General features: G+C 39.2%; 1 protein-coding gene across 1 annotated transcript in view; it reads right to left on the bottom strand.

The window, feature by feature from the left end:
• The window catches only part of Asah2 (N-acylsphingosine amidohydrolase 2), an 87621-nt gene extending 68874 nt beyond the window's left edge, over positions 1-18747 (bottom strand). Inside the window, exon 1 of the mRNA XM_046456787.2 lies at positions 18628-18747. The gene's annotated coding sequence lies outside the window, so the exon portion shown is untranslated. The remainder of the gene's footprint in view (positions 1-18627) is intronic.
• Positions 18748-19133: the final 386 nt, after the last annotated feature.

A 19133-nucleotide genomic window follows, 5' to 3' on the forward strand; every position in this document is an offset into this window, starting at 1 on the left:
TCAGGAAGTAGGAGGATCACAAGTTCAAGGTCAGCCCCAGCAAATTACTGAGACCCTAAGCAATTTAGTGAGACCCCTTTTAAAATAAAAAAATAAAAATATGTCTGGGGATGTGGTTCAGTGGTTAAGTATCCCTGAGTTCAGTTCCTGGTACCAAAAAAGAAAAGAAGAGAAATCAAGAATGTACTCAGCTTTTCCTGTAAAAAAAATGTACTTTTGGAAAGCCAAACCATTGTTGAGGGACGGTTTCTTAACTGCCAAAGTGTTCCATCTATAAATGAGGAAGGAATGACAGACTTGAGAAGGAGGTAAAGTGTTTGAATAAAGTACAAAACCTTACCTCTCAAGAATTCTTACCAGGAAGCTAAACTTAGATCAGATCAGCCTCTACATATAAGTTCCTGTGTGTAGGAAATGTACAAGAACAACTGACCATGTCAGAGGACACTATGGTGACATGGTAAGCCAAATGAAGATGATGAAACTCCCTAAGATAAATTATCCAATTTCGTTAATAAATTGGAAGTGGAAAGGAAGAGAAAGGATGAGGAGCTGGAGCAGAAGAAAGTAGTGGAGCTATGAGAGAGGAGAACAGCAAGAACAAGAATGTGTAGTGAAAGGGAAAGGAGAGGGGAGGGGAGGGGAGAATAGATTAAAAGAGACTTAAGAGACATATCAACCAACTGTGTGTTGTAAGCCCCAAACCAACATTATTTGGAACCCAATTCAAAAGTAGCATTTTTATTAAGTTGTGAGGCAATTGGGGAAATTTTAATACTGTCTAGATATTTGACAGTATTAAGGGATTATTGTTAAAAATGTGAGCGCAATAATGGAATTGTGATGATACTCTTTAAAGAGATTTTTATTGTTCAGAGATGCATTCTAAAACAGATTTTTAGAAAAGAAACAATATAAAAACTGCAAGGGTTGGATAGAAGGTGGGAGAGTGAATGGATGGATGAACGGACAAATGGTTAGAACAGATGAAAAGACAAATAGATAAGGAATAATGTGCTGCTTAACTGAAGAGACGCAGGTTAAAAGCACTATGGCTAATACCATGCAGTGCTTTACCCCACACACATTTTGAATCCTAGTGTGCAGAAGGTGGGCTAGACTTCCTGACATGGTTTAGGTTCTGCCTTCCGGATGTACCGCATGAGTCTTCAAATCAGAACCGAAGCACTTGGAGAGAAAGGCAGGGCATGGGACAGCCATCTCATTGGCTTGGATCTTGGCAGCATAGTTTTCTGCCAACTGCCTGCTGTCTGCTTCTGGACACTGCATTCGGCTTCCTTACTCCATACTGATGGAGGCAGCTATGCCTGAGCAGCTCAGTTCTGCAATTTAAAATAGGGAGCTGTTCCTGGGAGCTCAGCCTCAGTCCTGACTTCGGCATTCCCAATGATTCTGAGAGTTCTCTCTCTTACTAAATTATTTTTTCCCCCAGTTCCATGGAATGGATTCTGTTATTTTTAACTGAGAACCTGTCTATACTAAATCTCACAAAAGCAAGCATTGGACCTCACTTTAGAAAATGTATGCATTCTAAGCATTGGACTCTATATACTTGTTTCTGGAAACATTTTTAAAGTAAAAAATGATGAGCAGTATAGTGTAATAGATTTTTCATTAGGTCCAAGAAAAAAATAGTTTTAAGTATATAAGCTGGAATAGTAGTACATTATCATGTCTAATGGATTTTGTAGAGGATGGAAAGATCTTTTTGAATTCCTTAGCAGTCCCATGACCAGCTAACTATAAGTTCACCTTTTAATTTGTCTCAGTTTAACTGTGATCTCAACCCACAAGCAAAAGATAGGTCCTTTCTGTGTCAAGCTGGATCATATGATTCTTATTTAAGCCTTATGTGCCTATGATATGCTAAGATTGTAACTAGGAATGTGCCACAGTGAACTGAGGAGCCCAAGTCCCTGAAAGCAGTCCCAGCTCCAAGCACAGCACCAGGGCACGGAAGAAGATGGAGCTTGATGGAAGAGCACACTGATCTTCCTCTCCCAGGAAGCTCACAAAGCCCAGCAAAGGATACAAATAGATGCTGACAATATTTCTTATGTTTTTCAGTTATCAGAGCAAACTACACCAGGATTAAACCATTTCTCTCCCCAATTTACCTCTGTCTTACCCTCGATGCAAAGTAAAATGGTAAGGAGAGACCCTGAGGGTACGGGAAGATTGGGATTTGAATCTAAAGATTGGGATTTATTTCCTTAGTCCCTCTGATTTTTATTTTCCTTATTAGAAAAATAGGGACTAGCAAGAGATTTGTCTTTGTTAAAAGATCCAATAGATAATAAAGGTCTTAAAAGTTCTTTGGTAATTCTATAATGAGATGCCAATTAGTTATATTAACAAGGCTGAAGGTAAATACCCAACAGTGTTAAGTTCGTGCATTTAAAATCATATACTGCAATTATATTTTCTTGGCGTGTTCCTTATGCTTGTTTCCAAAGATCTCCCTATCAGAGTTTGATAAGCTCTGCCTTGGGAGAGTAATGTCTTTTGCTATTTTCAACTCATCCAAAGGGTTTTAAATCTAGATAAAATTGGAATTGCGAAACCTCCCTATTTCTCCACTTTTAGATAAACAGTGCAGGGCTTTGTCAGAGTATTTGGAAATTATTCTCTGATGATTTATCTTTTTCCAGAACCATAGATAAAAAATTATTTCATTTGGCACTGACAAATTTGACCGGTTTGCCGTACAAGATTAAAAAGGGAGATTGGAAGAAAGCAGGCTACAGCTGCATTTATCATCATTTCAGGGACAGGGTGACAATATCTTTTGATGTAACTCTTGCCCTCCACATAAATTTCAGATGCTTAGCATTTCCCACCTGTACTGTGCACCTGTTAGAAATGTACCACGTTATCCTTTGATAAAACTTGAAAAAAGAAAGACCAAGAGAAGCAGAAAGCAAACCGGTTGTATCAAAGTTCATCCTGTTCTTTCTGGGCAATACAGGGAAGGAGAAAAGAGGCTGAACAGAGCTTGGAACAAAGGCATATAGGCCATTATGGGTTGGGAACCCGAGGGGGAAACCTGTCTGGTAAGAATTGCCCACTTCTTTGTATGAACAAATTCATTGGCAACCATGCACAGATTACATTAGTCAAGAAGCAAAAGGGGAAGGGAACCACAGATCTTATGCCAGAGAGTGAATGTACATCATTTCTCACATTCTCTTTCTGCTATAATCCTCTAACTCCTCCCAAAGATAATTCACTTAAGATCCATGGGGTTAGGGGAGAATCCCGTAGGGTCTGGGGAGGAAAATGTTCTTTCTTATATATCAATCTATCTGGAGGGGTAGTCCCTGCAGGAGAACTTAACACCCTAGATTTGTCATTGATTTGGGATGGTGATAAGGCCAGGTGACATCTGAAATAGCCAGGCTCAAAAAGTAGAGCTAATAAATTCAGAGTGTCTATGTGATGTCCCCTCCACTTTGCGGAGGCCAAGACCAATCCGCAATTTGAACTGAAGGCAGAGGCAGAGCCAAGTCCTGAGGAGTTGAGGCTAGGGTTGGAAGTCCCCTCCTGAAGTAAGAAGGCTCCCCAGGAGACCAAGGGTCCAGCCAAGGAGTCTGTAAGGGAAAGTCAGAGCTGGGAAATCAAGCAGACATACTGAGCTTGGAGGAGTCAAAGGCAGGATGCAACTCAGGTGTTAGAACCAAATGGGGGCAGGCAAGGATGGTATCTAAGCTAAAGTTGATAAAACACAAGTGTGAAGGGGCTAAGGGTTTGGTCCCAGGTCACCTATAGGTGGTGTGAGCCCATTTTATAGGTCAGTAAATTAGAGTGATATGTGTGGGCTGGGCTGGCTTATCTAGCCAGGACAAGAACAATAATTAAAACAAGCATGACTTATTAAGCTCTTACATGTAGATAATATCAAGCCAGGGCAAGAAGAACAGATTTTAAAAATGATTTTTGAAATAAAATGAAATAAACTTATTGAACTCTTAGTATGTTCTAGACACTATTCTAAGAACATGAAATGAATTGCCTCATTCAGTTGTCACAGTAACCCTGTGGGGATGGCACTATTCCTATCCTCAATTTACCTTTGAATTAGAAACAACAAAAGAAAAAAACTGAGTCATAGAGAAGTTAAACAAACAGCTGAAAGTCACGTAGCCAAGCTATATTCAAAACCAGATCAGTTGCCCTCTGTGTCCTCTAGCTTAAGTTGATACACTATGCAACATACTCAATCAAGGGCCTTTTACTAGTATTTATAGCCTCTGATTAACGATAAGATAATGCATGCAAAGTGACCAAAACCAAAAATCTATGACAAGAAGAAGCCATTTAGATTCAAAGATTGTAAGAGAGGTAAGAATTCTGAAGTCATCAAGTCCAATCCCCTCATCATAGAGATAAAGTTAAGGTACTTGCCCAAGGTCACTGTGGGGAAAACTTGCAGCACTCATTCATATCAGCTTCTCCACTCCTCCATGGGCATTATGGCAAAGTGGTGCCTTCCCCTCTGGTTGTTACTGGCCAATGGGCTGTGGGTGGCAGGGACATGTGTCACTTCTGAATTGAAGTTATCATGCTAAGGTATGTGAGAGGAGGTGTAAGTTCCACATGGTCTCTCTTCTTCCACTGTGGTAACCCTGATTGCCATGTGTCCCAGATGCCAGGTTGCAAGATTCCTGAGTCACCACATGAAAGAAACTGATCTCTAGATCAGGAGTAGGCTTTGCATAATAAATGCAAAGAAATGAATGCTTACATGTTAAGCAACTAAGATTTGATAGAAGGGGCTATATAATAAACCGCCTGCCCTCCTAATATAATACCAGTTAACAAAGTAGCCTCCTTAGTTGAATTATAAATCTTTTTAAATTTCTTTCAGTACAATAAATACCTCAAATCAAATGGTTTCATTTCTACTTTTCAAAAAATAATAAAATATCTTTAAATCAATATCAAATTTCATGCAATCTCAACTCTAAGACATTGTCAAAAATGGGAAGTAAATATAAAAGGCCTCTTGGTTACAAGAAATACATGACATAATATTCATGCATTTATATGATAGGAGACTCAGGCTCATTCAGATCACAGAGACTTTTAATTTGCATACACTTTCAACCAAATGTTCTTTTTCTTCTGACCATAAAAAATTATAATTGGAATAAAATCCAGGTTTTTAGAAACAAGCAAACAGGTAGCAAAAGTGAAAGCTAAGGGACTCACTTGAAAATTACTCATTCCAGGACAATAATCAGTGGTTGGAGGGACAATTTGAGTCATTTTAACAACCTCTAAGACAGTAGAATGTATAACATATTTGAAAATACTTTCACCTAATAGGTTGGTTTGTTAGTTGGTTAGTTGGTTGGTTGATTTCCACTTAGGGCTTTAAAAGAAAGAGCCATGAGTTTTAAAGCTATTGAAAATATAAAGAAGGAGAGAAAGACAAAGAGATAACTAGAGCAATGCTATATTACATACACTTCAAAAGGCTCAAGTGTTTTATCAGTGGGAGCTGAGGAGCTTCTCTCATCTTTGCCATTTTACTTAACTATATTTTTTGAATTTTGCTGCAATGATCATGTATTATTTTCATAATTCAAAGATAATATTTTTAAAGGATTAATTCAGGTGTGTGCAAAAATCAGAGAGAGTAAAGACTTTAATTCTTCAACTTGGCCAAAAAAACAAAGATGTCAATTCTACTACCCTACCCTTTTAAAAAATCATTTATATATGACAACAGAATGCATTACAGTTCTTTTTACATATATAGAACATAATTCTTCATATCTCTGGTTGTATACAAAATATATTCACACCAATTCATGTCTTCATACATGTACTTTGGATAATAATGATCATCACAATCTCTTATGCATCATCAAATTAAGAATAACCACCATCAAAAGCATAGTTTTTCTTTCTTAAAGTATGAAGAGGAGAGTCCTCACCTCAGACTCCATCTTGGTTGAGCTCCTAAATCAGTGGTCTGAGTGCCTGGGGCTCTGGAAGTAATGAGGCATCAGCTAATTTAGCCAGGACTAATGGAAGAGAGCAAGTTCTACCTGTCTATTCACTTCACAAATCAGAGACAGGGCTGAGCTTCTCAGGTGAGCTAATCCTTAGATACACCATGATAGATAAAGGTTTTTCTGAATTGGTTCATGATATTGGTATTTACACAGAGATTTGATAACACAGGTTGCTTAGAGCTACGACCTATTGCCTTGCAGATGCATACAAGGAGCTGACGACACAATTGGAAACTAGCATTTTTTTCATTCCTACGTGTGAGTACTAAGATGGCTATATTCAAAATATTTAACTACTGATTCAGCTTGGGCAGTGTCCAATCAGAGCAGATGCCAAGGTAAATGACAGGTAGACCTGCATTCCTACTGAATATCAACCAGCCTGGGTGAGTTTCTTTTTCAAAAGAAATTATGAAATTTGCATGGGCTGAGCAGTTTATTCTTTCAAAGACCCAACCATTATGAGTAGAAGGAATAGTCAAAAAACAACACAGAACAAAAACCCTTCCAAACTCAAATTACGCTGCTAAAAAATTACTTTGATCCATCATGAGGGAGACAGACAACCAGTAGTAGTTTTACAAAGAGTCTAAAGAGCACATTTAAAGGGGAAATATCAGGAAACTGGCATAATTTCCCTATCTGGCCAGCCAACACTACTGGGTGAGGATGCCTCTGGCCAAACCACAAAAACTGCAAATGCAAAGTTAAATTATGCAATGAAAGAAAACATCTTGCTCCAGTTTAGGCAGATTATAAGTTGAATTACCCTTGAAAGTCCTTTGGATGGAGAGAAAACAAACCCAGTGTGTGGAGGAGAAAAATGAGACCGTAAGGAAAGTTCTGCTGCCCTTTAAGGAGAGAGCTGCGTACATCAACTCATATTTAAGGCACAGGTAAAAAAATGGACATATTTATCAACAGCTCTCCTAAGAATTGAATGCTTTAGAGAAGATAAGTATGTGATAGAAACCTGTAGATTCTGTCTGCAGGGGTACAGCACTAAATAACAATGGGTGTTAAGGAAACAATGGGGATGAGACAAGTGTCACAGCCAAATGTGTGCCCTATCTAAAGGGTACAGCTACCTTACATTGATGGCATGGGGAAATTCAGGCCCAATGTTAATGGATCTTCCCTTTTTTAATGAAAAGTCAGCATTAATGATGTTTATCTCAAATTTCTTAATTTTCAAATGTAGGCAAAGAATTTCAAGAGAAACAAAACGAAATAGCTTTATCACTCTTCAGTCAATGCAGGACAACCTGACCATATGCAAGTCCAAAAGTAGGAAGATCCATTCCTTCCTTCATTCAAAAACATTTTCTGAGCATCTATAGAGTACCAGATACTATGGTAGGACTAAGAGATACAATTTGTAAGACAAAGTTCCTGCCCTCAAAAACCTTACCATCTGAGCTGGGGATGTAGCTCAGGGGTACAGTACTCATCTAATATACACGAAGCCCTGGGTTTGATCCCCCAGTGCTTCAAAAACTAAACAAAAATCTCATAATCTAACATATAGAGATGATGCCCAGGTAATTCTAATACTGGAATATTAGTACTCTTGAGGTAGATAAGAGGGAGCCTAGAAATAAAGTTCAGAAGAAGAAATGTCTAAGTTGAGATCCAAAAGGTGGCTGTGAACATAGTGTTATCAGTTATCTTTAGCTATATAGAAAACCACCCCAAGAGCTTAAAATAACAGTTGGTTTAGCTTGTGATTCTGAGCGATTGGGGCTGGGCCCAGCTGAACAGCTCTGATCTGGGACTTGTTAATACATAAAATGACCCGATGGGTTGGTTGGAGGGCTGACTAGGAGCAGTCAATCTAGGGTGGCCTCCCCTTAGTATCTTAGTATCTGCTCTAACCTTTAGCAGACTAGCCTGGCAGCTGGGCAAGCTTCCAAGAGAACAAACAGAACTTGCAAACCCTCTTAAAGCTTAGGCTCAGAACTGGCACAGTAGAACTTCCTCTGCATTGTGCTGACCAAAGCAAGTTCTAGGGTCAGCTCAGATTCCAGGGGAGGGGAAATAGTCTGTACCTCTGGGTGGGAAGTCACACAGCAAAAGGTGAGGCTACAGGGAGGAATAAAGAACTGTGGCCATTTTGACAATCTTTTTCGCCTGGTAAGAAGGCATGGCATGTGCACAGACCTAAAGATAATTGAGAGAGAAAATGGAGTTTGGGAAACTCAAGGGATTTGGTATGACAGGAGCAAAGACATTCTGCAAGAAAGCATGGCAATGTGACCCAAAGAAGCCAGATCAAGGACCTCCCAGGAGGGCAGCCCAGTGAAATCGATTTTTTTTTTTAAAGGGACTTTCTCTCTTCCAATTTTCTATATGTTAAATACAAACAGTCACAAAATAAATACTATGCAAGATTAAACATAAGTATCCTAAATAAAGTGCTCTGGGAGTTTACATCTAGTCTGAAAACTTAGGGCAGGTGTCATGACAGAGGTAGAATTCAAGCTGAAATTGGAAAAAAAAAAAAAAAGGATTTTGCCAGCTAGAGATAAAGAAGTGAGGCAAAAGGTGAGCATGGCTCAAGTGGAGGAGCTGGAAAAAGTCAAAATATAGAATAGCAAACAGTATGATTTGTCTAAGCAGAGGGCAACGTTCCTTATTCTCTGTACACCTTAAGATCCAGAAAGACATTCTTCACATTGCAACCCTGATTATACTGCAGTAAAGATGGGATATGGGATTAGTGTAAATGGCAGCCCTTTGACTGTAAACCCCACCCCCATCTTACCCATTAGTTCTTTATGACACTCAATCTAAGATCCACTACTATGGGCTTCTTTAGAAGAGCAAGGAAAGATGTAGCTGAGAAAAGTTCCAGAAAGAGCTCGGAGATGCTCTAATGCCAGGCTCAGGAGTCGAAAGTTAGTGAGGGCTGTAAAAAGTGCCCATTTTTGTATAAGACTGACAAATAGAACTGCATTTTCTAAAAATTTGCCTGGCAGAAGTGCGTAAAATAAAGCAGGGAGGGACTAAGAGAAGATTCTTTTTCCCTGTCTCCTTCTATGGTAGCATTACTAATCAATCAAGGGACTTTATCCTAAGAAGCCCAAACAGAGCCTCCAAATTCTTCCCATCATGGTGCTCTAATGGTGCTGAAAGGCAGATTGAAACCTAGGCTTGTGCTGGAGAGTGGCAGCTATTTAAGAGGTAAGACACCATTTAGGAGGAAAAGAGAGCCAAGGTAGGATGTAGAAGTGGTAGTAGAAAAGGAAAAGAATATGTTAGGACATGTTTGTGATGTGTATCAGTAGGACTTGGAATTTGTTTAATGTGGAGGGTGAAAGAGAGATGGAACCAAAATGGCACTCCAACTTTTTGACGTTTGGAGAGAACTGTGGTGCCATTAGCCAAAACAAAAACACTTGAACAAGAACCAGCAGAAACAGGGAGGGGAAGGAGGGAAAGAAAGAGAGGAAAGGGGAGAGGATTGAAGACGGGGAGGGGGGGGCGCGGAAACTTGGGCAAACAAACGGATTGTAAAGGGGAGAAGAAAATGAAATCTGAATATTTGGTATAAATAGCAGGTCTAGAACAAGGGCTAAAGCTAAAGTTTGTAGACCAACCATCAAAACAAGAATCTCAGGAATATAACATTTCTCCAAAGATTCTCAGCAGCATTAAAAGAATGCATATGGGAGAGAAGCCCATTTCTATTTCCCATAAAAATATTACATTGTTCAAGAGTCCTGGCAGAACTAAGAATAGGAAGAAAGGTAAAAATTGAATGTAAAATAGTTTTGTTTTTCAAAACCGCATGGTACTGGCATAAAAATAGATATATAGATCAGTGATACAGAATAGAAGACACAGAGACAAGCCCACACACGTACAGTCATCTGATACTTGACAAAGGTGCCAAAAACATACATCAGAGAGAAGATTTTTTTTTTTAACAAATGGTGCTGGGGAAACTGGTTATCTCTATGGAGAAAAATGAAACTAGCCTCAGAATTAGACCAGAAACTAAGCAATTCATAGGAGAAAATGAAGAGTCAACACTCTAGTTTTCAAGCACAGCAATGACTTTCTCAATAGGACCCCTAGATCTCAGAAAATAATGCCAAGAGTTAAGAAAAAGCTTCTGCACATCATAGGAAATGATTAGAAACATGAAGAAAAAATCTTTGCTAGCTACTCTTCTGACAGAGGATTAATATCTAGAATATATAAAGACTTAAAAAACATTACACCAAAAACTCAAATAACCCAACTAATAATTAAGTGGACAAATAAATTAAACAGACACTTCTCAAAAGAAAAAAATACAAATGGCCAACAAATATATTAAAAAGTTTACAACATCCATTAGCAACTAGGAAAATGCAAAACAAAACTACACTAAAATTTCATAAATTTTAAATGCATATGGGAGAGAAACCCATTTCTATTTCCCATAAAAATATTACATTGTTCAAGAGTCACTAGTTAGAATGGCAGCCATCAAGAATACAAATAATAATAAATGCTGGAAGAGGATGTGGAGAAAAAGGAACACTTTTGTACTGTTGGTGGGATTGCAAATTAGTACCACCACTATGAAAATCAGTATGGAGGTTCCTTAAGACTTGGCATGGAACCACCATTTGTCCCAGTTATACCACTCCTAGGTATTTATCCTGAAGAATTAAAGTCATCTTACTACAGTGATATATGCATACCCATGTTTATAGCAGCAGAGTTCACAGTAGCCAAATTATAGAACTAGACTAGGTGTCCATCAATGGATAAATGGATAAAGAAAATGTGTAATATGTACACAACAGAGTTTTATTCGGCCATAAAGAAAAATGAAATTACATCATTTGCAGGAAAATGTATGAACTTGAGACCATGTTAAGCAAAATAGGTCAAATTCAGGTTAGGAGTCATGTTTTCTCTCATATGCAGAAGATAGAGATGAAAAAAGAAAAGAAAGGTGGGGGTGCCTCTCATGGAAATCAAATGGAAATTAGTAAAGGAAAGGGCCAGGGGGTGAGAGGTGGGAAGGGAAGGGGCAAGGGCTGGGGAGTGATATTGGCCAAATTATATTGGTGTATTTTATACTGTGTGCATTTATGAATATGTAACAACAAATCCCACTGATATTTGCAACTATAATGCACCAATAAAAATTATGGAAGAGAGAGTTATGTTTTGCTTTTCTCTCTCTCTCTCTCTCTCTCTCTCTCTCTCTCACTCACTCTCTTTCTCAACTTTTTAAAATTTGGTGCTGAGGATTGAACCCAGGACTTGCACATGCTAAAAACATACCCTACCTCTGAGCCATACCTTAGCCCCAATTAAATATTTCTTTTGTATGAGAAATAATGTGGGGGATGACCCCTGCATACATGTTAGGCCTTGACCGCAGGAGTGGAGACCAACATGTCCTGCTCCATCTTTCAATCTTCACTCTCTCTGAAGTTCTGACTTCATGAATATGTGAAAGACTTGATCAAATAATAAAATTCATCATTCTGTCGCTTTTAGCTCAAGATAGTTTTTGTGCAATAAAAATGGGTGCCCATGTTCCCAGCTTCAGGGAAGCTGAATTTTAAGTCATTCCTGTCTTAGAAAGGCAACAAAGAATTGCAATTTAGACTATATGGGTTCTGAACTGAGATTTGGTGAGTTCAAATCCAATCACTGCTCTAATCTGAGGAAGCTGCTTAACTTCTCTGTATGTTTATTTCTTCATCTGTAAAACAGGGATAATATTATCTACTTCTTAAGGTAGTTGTGAGGATTAAATGAGAAGCACATGTTGTATGAACTCAATTATTAACTATGATTGCTTCACAATTATGTATTTTTCTAGAGATATTCTTACCAAGTGCTAATGAATTATTCTTCTTGGACACAAATATGACCCATAGGGAGTTCCCACATTCTCTAAGAAAAAAATTCCCTTTGATTTAGAATGACTGACAAGCAACTTCAAGGGCCTGTAAATGAACGAATGCCTGCCAAAATGGAAATTATTAGTGGCTTCCCCAATCCCTAAGGTGATTCTGGCTATATAGCTAACCTGCTTTGGGTGCCAATCTTTCCATATATATGAGGTTTAGAAGATGGACCTTAAAAAATGACCTTCCACATTAGACACATTAGAGACTGATCCTCCCCCCGCCACACACACACACTGGAGATGAGCCTGAATCTAAGCCCTTGTCCCAGAGCTGCAAAGAGGTGGCCCAGCTGGGCTGGAGTGCAGGTGGCAAGCACAAGTCACAGGTGATGGAGATACCCACTCCACATAGCACTGCTGTCAGGAGCTCCCAGAAACTATGATTTGATGATTTCAACTTCCAAAGGGAAGAAAACAGAAATGGAGCAGACCTGAATGGAAGTTCAGACTCAAGGATTAGCCAATCACGTTAGTACTTTTCCAAACCCTGATTAGCATAAATTTGGACCAATAGCTTTAAGCAAAGTGCTATATAAACCCTAGACTAGCACAGTCAGATGGCAACCTGCTATAGGGTTCCCTTTTGCTTCTTCGAGGATTCTGTTTCTGTTCTTCACGCTTTAATAAATTCTACCCCTTGTATTCTTGCCTTCTATTGTCCCATAAATTTCATTCTTCAGATTTGCTAGACAAGAACCTGGAAAGAAATTGGTAATAAGCCACTGGCATCTGCTCCAACACTGGAGGGCACAGCCCACCATTTAGAGCTTCAACATGCCACTCCATAGCAGTGAAGAAGAATCCAACTTGCCAACTGTGACCCTTGAAGTTAACACTGCTAACACTAAAACAGGCTTTCTCAGCTGCAGAGGCCTGCAGCTTGCACAGGCCCTACCTACCAGAAGAAGCTGAGCATCAAGTTTTGTCTCAAACCCAGGGCCTTGTATTTGCAAAGAGTACTATATACCATCTGCCCCAACTTGACAAACTTCTTGTTCCTACTTCTATTAACTCAGAGCCGTAAAAGACCTAGAAAAGGATTAGAATGTTCTTTACTTTTACCTCAAAGTTCTCTTTATAAGTTTCTTCCTTTTATTAATAACAGTATCATAAATATGAAGCAATATGAATCCATTAGCAGAATCCACAAGTCCGAGCATTTAATAAAGTAGTATCCTGCCCTGGAAAGGTGGCCTGGCTAGAATATTCCCTATCAGCAAACTCTTGGATATCCTCTTGGGCAAAAATGAATCTTGGGCTTATCATTATGTTCTAGCCACAATACAAAGTCATTTTTTATCAAGGTCATTTTTCTCCTAATGTCTTAAAATAGCACTTTATTGAAGAATTTCAATAAATTCTTTATTGAAGAATTTTCTTCAACAAGTACTGTCAATGGAGTCCTGCTAAATGTTAAAAACTGACTCTCCAGGAATTAAAAGCCTTGGAGAGTAACATTTGCCAATTTCTGTGATATAAATAATTCTACCATTGCTGATTTCAAGCAACCAAGGATGATGCTTCTGAAAGTGAAGCTGGGAAGATTTGTGTACAAATTGTGGAAGCACAATTAGGAAATGTGGGTAACAATAAAAATAATATTGAAAACAGCTCTAGAAGATTCCCCTGAGGCCCTCAGGGACCTCATTTCTTGGCAGTCTCAACCAGTGGCATTATTTGCTCTGCCCCCTTGTGGCTTCAATGACTGCTTTAACCTGGTGATGACTCACCCCTGACCTATTCCTTCTCTGCTCTTCAAAAGTCTTATTGTGACTGAAGCTGTTCTTAGTAAGGTGTGAGGAGAATCCTTGCTGAGTCATAGATACAAATGGCTTGGGGCCTCACCTTTCTGGAGGGATTTGGGACAAATTCACTCATGCTGAATGGGAAGAAAGCTGAGTAGCACTCTTAGAGGCAGACAAAAGTGTTCCTTGTTGCAGGGACCTAGCATAACAGAGTTCCCTTCTCTCTGGGATGATCCCTCACAGTCAAATCCAGTTTCAAAATCTTAATTCTAGGAATCGATAACTAGTCGAGTCAGAGTTCTATATCATTTTTTTAAGGATGCACATTCTACTCTGATGCTAGTAAAACTCGATGCCCTCCCTGAGAGATGGTCCAGATTAGCTTGTTTCCCATTCTCCCTTTCTGCACGCATTTGCCCTAGAGATCTGACATATCCTCCACTTCTCTCACTTACTGTTGACTTGACTTTGTCTGTCAACAAAGAAGTGGGTTGTTCTTTGAGAGGGAAACGAAGAGACTGACGAAGTCTCAATGCAGAAAGGCCTTGGAAAGGGGCTGTTTTGGAAGAACTTTCAGAACCAGCTCCTGGTATCTTTGTTTTAACTCAAGGGGTAAGGTTTCCAGGTGTCACTTAACATCTCAGCTGTTTTCCTTTGGCAGCAGGGATGGTATGGGCCATGCCTCTCTGCATCCTCCTACCAAAAAACTATTTTACAAAACTGTGAAAAGAAAATGGAGAGAAGTGCATAATACTGCCATGTGACCTATATAGGGTTTGAAATGTGTTATCTATTAGAATGGTGACCCCCTGACAGTGAATTGCTTAATCCATGTCTTCCTCTTAAAAGTATACACTTTCCTATTCTGGTTCCCTTTGAGGAGTGTGTGTCTCCGTGAGACAATTTGGCATTTCAGTCTCATCATGTTCCTTTCTCTTCTAGCACTATCCCGGAGGTTGGCACCCAGGATCCCAATGCTACAAATAAAGCAACTGAAGTGCAAGGAAGTTCAAAGAGCTAATAATTTGTAGGCATAGTATTTGAATTTGCATCTTTTGACTCCAACTGCAGGGATCATGCCACACTGACAGGTTATAGGGGCCCAAAATATTTCTGAGGAATACACTAGTAAATAAGCCAATTTCTGTGATGTAAATAATTCTACCATTGCTGATTTCATGCAACCAAGGATGATGCTTCTGAAAGTGAAGCTGGGAAGATCTGTGTACAATGGGCTCTGATGAACCGTTGTCTTAGGAGAGCCTGCTTCTGCATTGTACAACCTGTCTTCAAAGCACTGGAAACTATAACATGTATCAAAGAAATCAACCAACTGATCCATGTAAGATGTGTATAGATTCTGAAAAGGAACTCTGGAATTGTGGGGAATAAGAAAAGTACATCGGAGGCAAAAGATCAGGAGCCAACTATAGCAATCTGAGGTCAGAGGCACCGCCTATTGAACAAGATTCATCTCACCTCAAGGATAATGTGCACCACTAGTCTAGTGTAAGCTTTTGCCCCTAAGAGAATATTTGTATCATCTACTCCCTTGCAAATTCTAAAAGATGACACCTAAAACTTATTTATAAACTTTAGCCCCACTCAGGGCTCTGAAAAGCCATCTTTGCATTGTTCCAAGGTCCAGCTCCCTGATGCTATTTGGCCACAACCACCTCTGTAGGACTCCAGCAGCTTTATCACCAGAGTCCCTGAACTCTAGTTTTCTTTTTAACCCACTGCATGGGATCACTGGTGTACCTACTTCACCATGTCAGATGCTGCCATGGGCACTCACTCCAAGATCACCACCAAAGATGTAAAGAAGGAAGTTGAGGAGGCAGAGAAAGGAAGGTCCCTGATAATGGGAGTGCTAAAGAGGAAAATGCGGAGCAGGACAGGGAGGAGGAGGGAAAGGGGGAAGAAGAAGGGGAAGGAGGAGAGAGAGAGAGGGAGGAGGTGATGATGAGGAAGAGGATGAAAATTAAACTTAAAAAAAAAAAAGTCCATCATGACCTGTTCACCCTTCACATCCCATCTCAAAATCTACATGTGATCACCTTTTTAGCAGAGAGCCCCACCCCACCCCATAGACAGTGCCACCCACAGATGACATGCTCACTACCCAATCAAAATCACATGTGCAACAGGGGAAGGGGGAAGAACCCAAATTTCCAAAGCCCTGTTGTTTTTCTTAGGAGCACTTTTTAGAAGGGAATCTTGTATTTTTTATTTATATTTTATGTTTTTGTACATGTTGTTAAGGGTCAGCCATTCTTAATGATCTCAGATAACCAAACCTGCCTTCAAAGTATTCTTGGTCCTACTTCTGACTTTACTTGTGGTGTATCATGTTTCTTATAATTTCAAAGGAGAAAAAAAAATTGTAAAAAAATCCTAATTTTATTCCCAGTAGTATAGTACTTTAGCTGTACTATAAGTAGTTGGTTTGTATGAGATGGTTAAAAAGGCCACAAACAGAAAGTTTTCTCTCTCTTTTTTTTCTTTTGTCTATGAAGCTACTGTTAATTTTTTGGTCTGTTTGATGTTTTTGTGAAACAATGTCATCCAACAATAAACCAGAATTTGGGGCTGGGGCTGGGGCTCAGCAGTAGAGTGCTTGCTTAGCATGTGTGAGGCAGTGGGTTTGATCCTCAGCACCACATTAAAAAAATAAATAAATAAATAAAGTTATTTTAAAAATAATGTAAACACCCAGAATTTTATGTTGCTTAGTTGTTCTAAGAAAAATTAAAAATAAACCATGTTTTAATAGTTGCAAAAGTTTTATCTTATTTTCTATATATTGGAAAAATGATTTATATGTTTGTTTGCTATTCAAACCTTGAATAGCAGAACCAACATTACATTTACAGAAATATCTGCCACAGAACCTAACCAACTTCATTATCAAATCAGGCAGCCAGATCAGCATGCTATTAGGAAATATCTGACTTCGTTTTTTATTTCCTGAACATGTGTCCATACATGCCATGCACCCTGTCCCCAGGACAATCTTCTTACTCCTTAATTGTATCTCTAAAACAGTGGGAAAGATGAGTTCCAAAGCCTTTGGCCTGAACGTGAGATGAGATCAGGTTTGCTTCTTGCCTGGCTTTTAGTAGACTCTTCTTCAGGAGCAATCAATGTGTTCTGAAATTATTCCTTTGTGTGATGCAAAGAGAATTTTATATACCTGGTACTTTTTTTTTAGGCTATTGGATAGAGCAAAGGGGAGGGAGGTGAAAGGAGGGGGCTTGGAGGTAGGAAAGATGGAGACTGAGATGGACATCATCACCCTAAGTAGGTGTATAAAGACATGAATGATGTGACTCTACTTTGTGTATGACCGGAGAAAGGAAAAATTGTGCTCTATATGTGTACTATAAATTGAAATGCATTCTGCTGTCATGTATAACAAATTAGAATAAATAAACAAATTTTTTAAATAATAAATAAATGAAAAGAGATTTACCTGGATGCAAAGTTTGTCTTTATAAAAATTTTTAAAGGATTTTAAATGGAAATTGAGCATCTAGAAATTGATTCCCTGGGATGCTAACTATTCCACGTGCCCCTGGAAGTCTTCAAGCACCTTCACCTTTACCACTGTGTGCCATGTTCTAAGGACTTGGTCCTCCCTTCACAGTTGCCCTCTTCAGTATTCTTAAAATGGCTTCACTGGCCACTACTGAGGCATCTGCCCAAGTCTCTTTTTGTTCATTGCTCTCACCACCTTTCCTTCACCTTAGCAAACTTTCATGTCCTCTGAGAGACTGATTTTAAAGATGCATTAAATTAATTTATGTGAAGGTGTTCATGATTGATAGCCACTCAAGTTTCAAAGCAGGATTTGCATTTTTCAAAGAGAAATTTGCTTATCAAAAGACTCTCCCATTGGTTGGAAATCCAGACTAAAAATCTTTGGGTACTGATGAGGAAATATTTTGGATGATGCCAAAACATTTATTCCAGTTTAGATCTCTGCACTGGGAAACAGCAACTTGTTAAGTAGGGTCAAAGTCTGACAAGCAACATCCCATATCTTAAATCTGCAGAGTGGACCAACTGGGGAAAAAGTCATCAATATCCTGTAGATAGTCAGTAACTGATACTGTAATGCCAGAATGGAGGTAGGAGGAGATCAAGACCAACTTTACTTAAGTCCCTTTATCTTTGAAAATTCCAGCAAATCCAAATCTCTGAGTAGTTCTAGTCTATTCTGAGTCTCAGATATTTTCTTTTTAATTGACAAAATAGAGAAAGATATCCAACATGACAGGAAGGCCCAGGTGAGCCAATTTAGGAGACTCATTAGAAGAGCTGGTATTCTGAAGGTTATTTCAAGTCACACTGAATACACCCAAGAATAAAGTAGTCAGCTCCTAAGGGGGAAAAAAAAAAGGCCATATCCAAGATGATGCTCTTCTCACTCGGGCATATGTTACATTTGGAGAAGTTTGCTTTCTAAGTCTAAGGATCTGAATCTCACCTTCCAAAATAGGGCAGGAAAATATAGATTTCTGCCACTTGGCTCCACCAATTCAACAAATAACTCTTCACACCAAATCCATATCTCTGAATGTAGATATGAAGACTTTTAGAAAGAATCGCAAAAGGATATCTTTTTAATTCCACTGTAACTGTGACATTCAAATGACCTGATTATACCCCACTAGAATCCAGATAGAATTAAAGAAAATCTGTCATTGCAATAAGAAACAGAAATGAGGATGAGGATCTGTTCCCCCCCACTCCCCTGCTTCTCTATTACTTATTTTCATGATAAACAGCAGGCTAATAAACATCTGTTCTTTCTCAATGTCCAAGGGATCTTGTTTGCAAACATGAACAACCATTGCTTTGTTCTCTCTGGAGAAAACAAAACACTATCAATCAAAGCAAAGCTACATACCCAGACCTGCTGCGGCAGCTGCTTGTTCAAAACCGCATGTCATTCCCCTGCAAGCCAGAGCTCCGGGATGCTTGTATATCCTCTGCCCCTGCTCTTCTGAGCAGTGCTGCAGGTTAACTCTTGGAGGCTGAATGCTCTAACCAGGAAAGCCAAGGCTCCCCAACTTAACCACTTGCATGCTGACTCATACAGCAGTCAGGACGCACCCCTGCTGAGCCGGCTGAGGTAGAAACCCTTGCACCATTCTTGGAAGGTCACACCTAGAGTTTGTCATTTTGCACCCTGCAAGAACACGGCCTGGGAAGCAGTTATTCATTTTCTCAGACTGACCTGCTTGTCCTCTTTCATTTGGAAAACATTCAATTCACTACAAGGAGACTTGACAGAACAAATCAGCATGGAGATGTAAGTTAAGATTTTGGATGAAGGAGTTAAGCTCTGGGAAAGGAGGTGCCCCCACTTTTCTACAGAGACTGCAACTAGACGGAGGAAACTCATTGCATGTA

This window comes from Marmota monax, unplaced genomic scaffold (assembly GCF_021218885.2).
Source record: "Marmota monax isolate L192 unplaced genomic scaffold, Marmota_monax_Labrador192_F-V1.1 WCK01_AAM20220418_F8-fsc00166, whole genome shotgun sequence".
Taxonomy (NCBI): Eukaryota; Metazoa; Chordata; class Mammalia; order Rodentia; family Sciuridae; genus Marmota; species Marmota monax.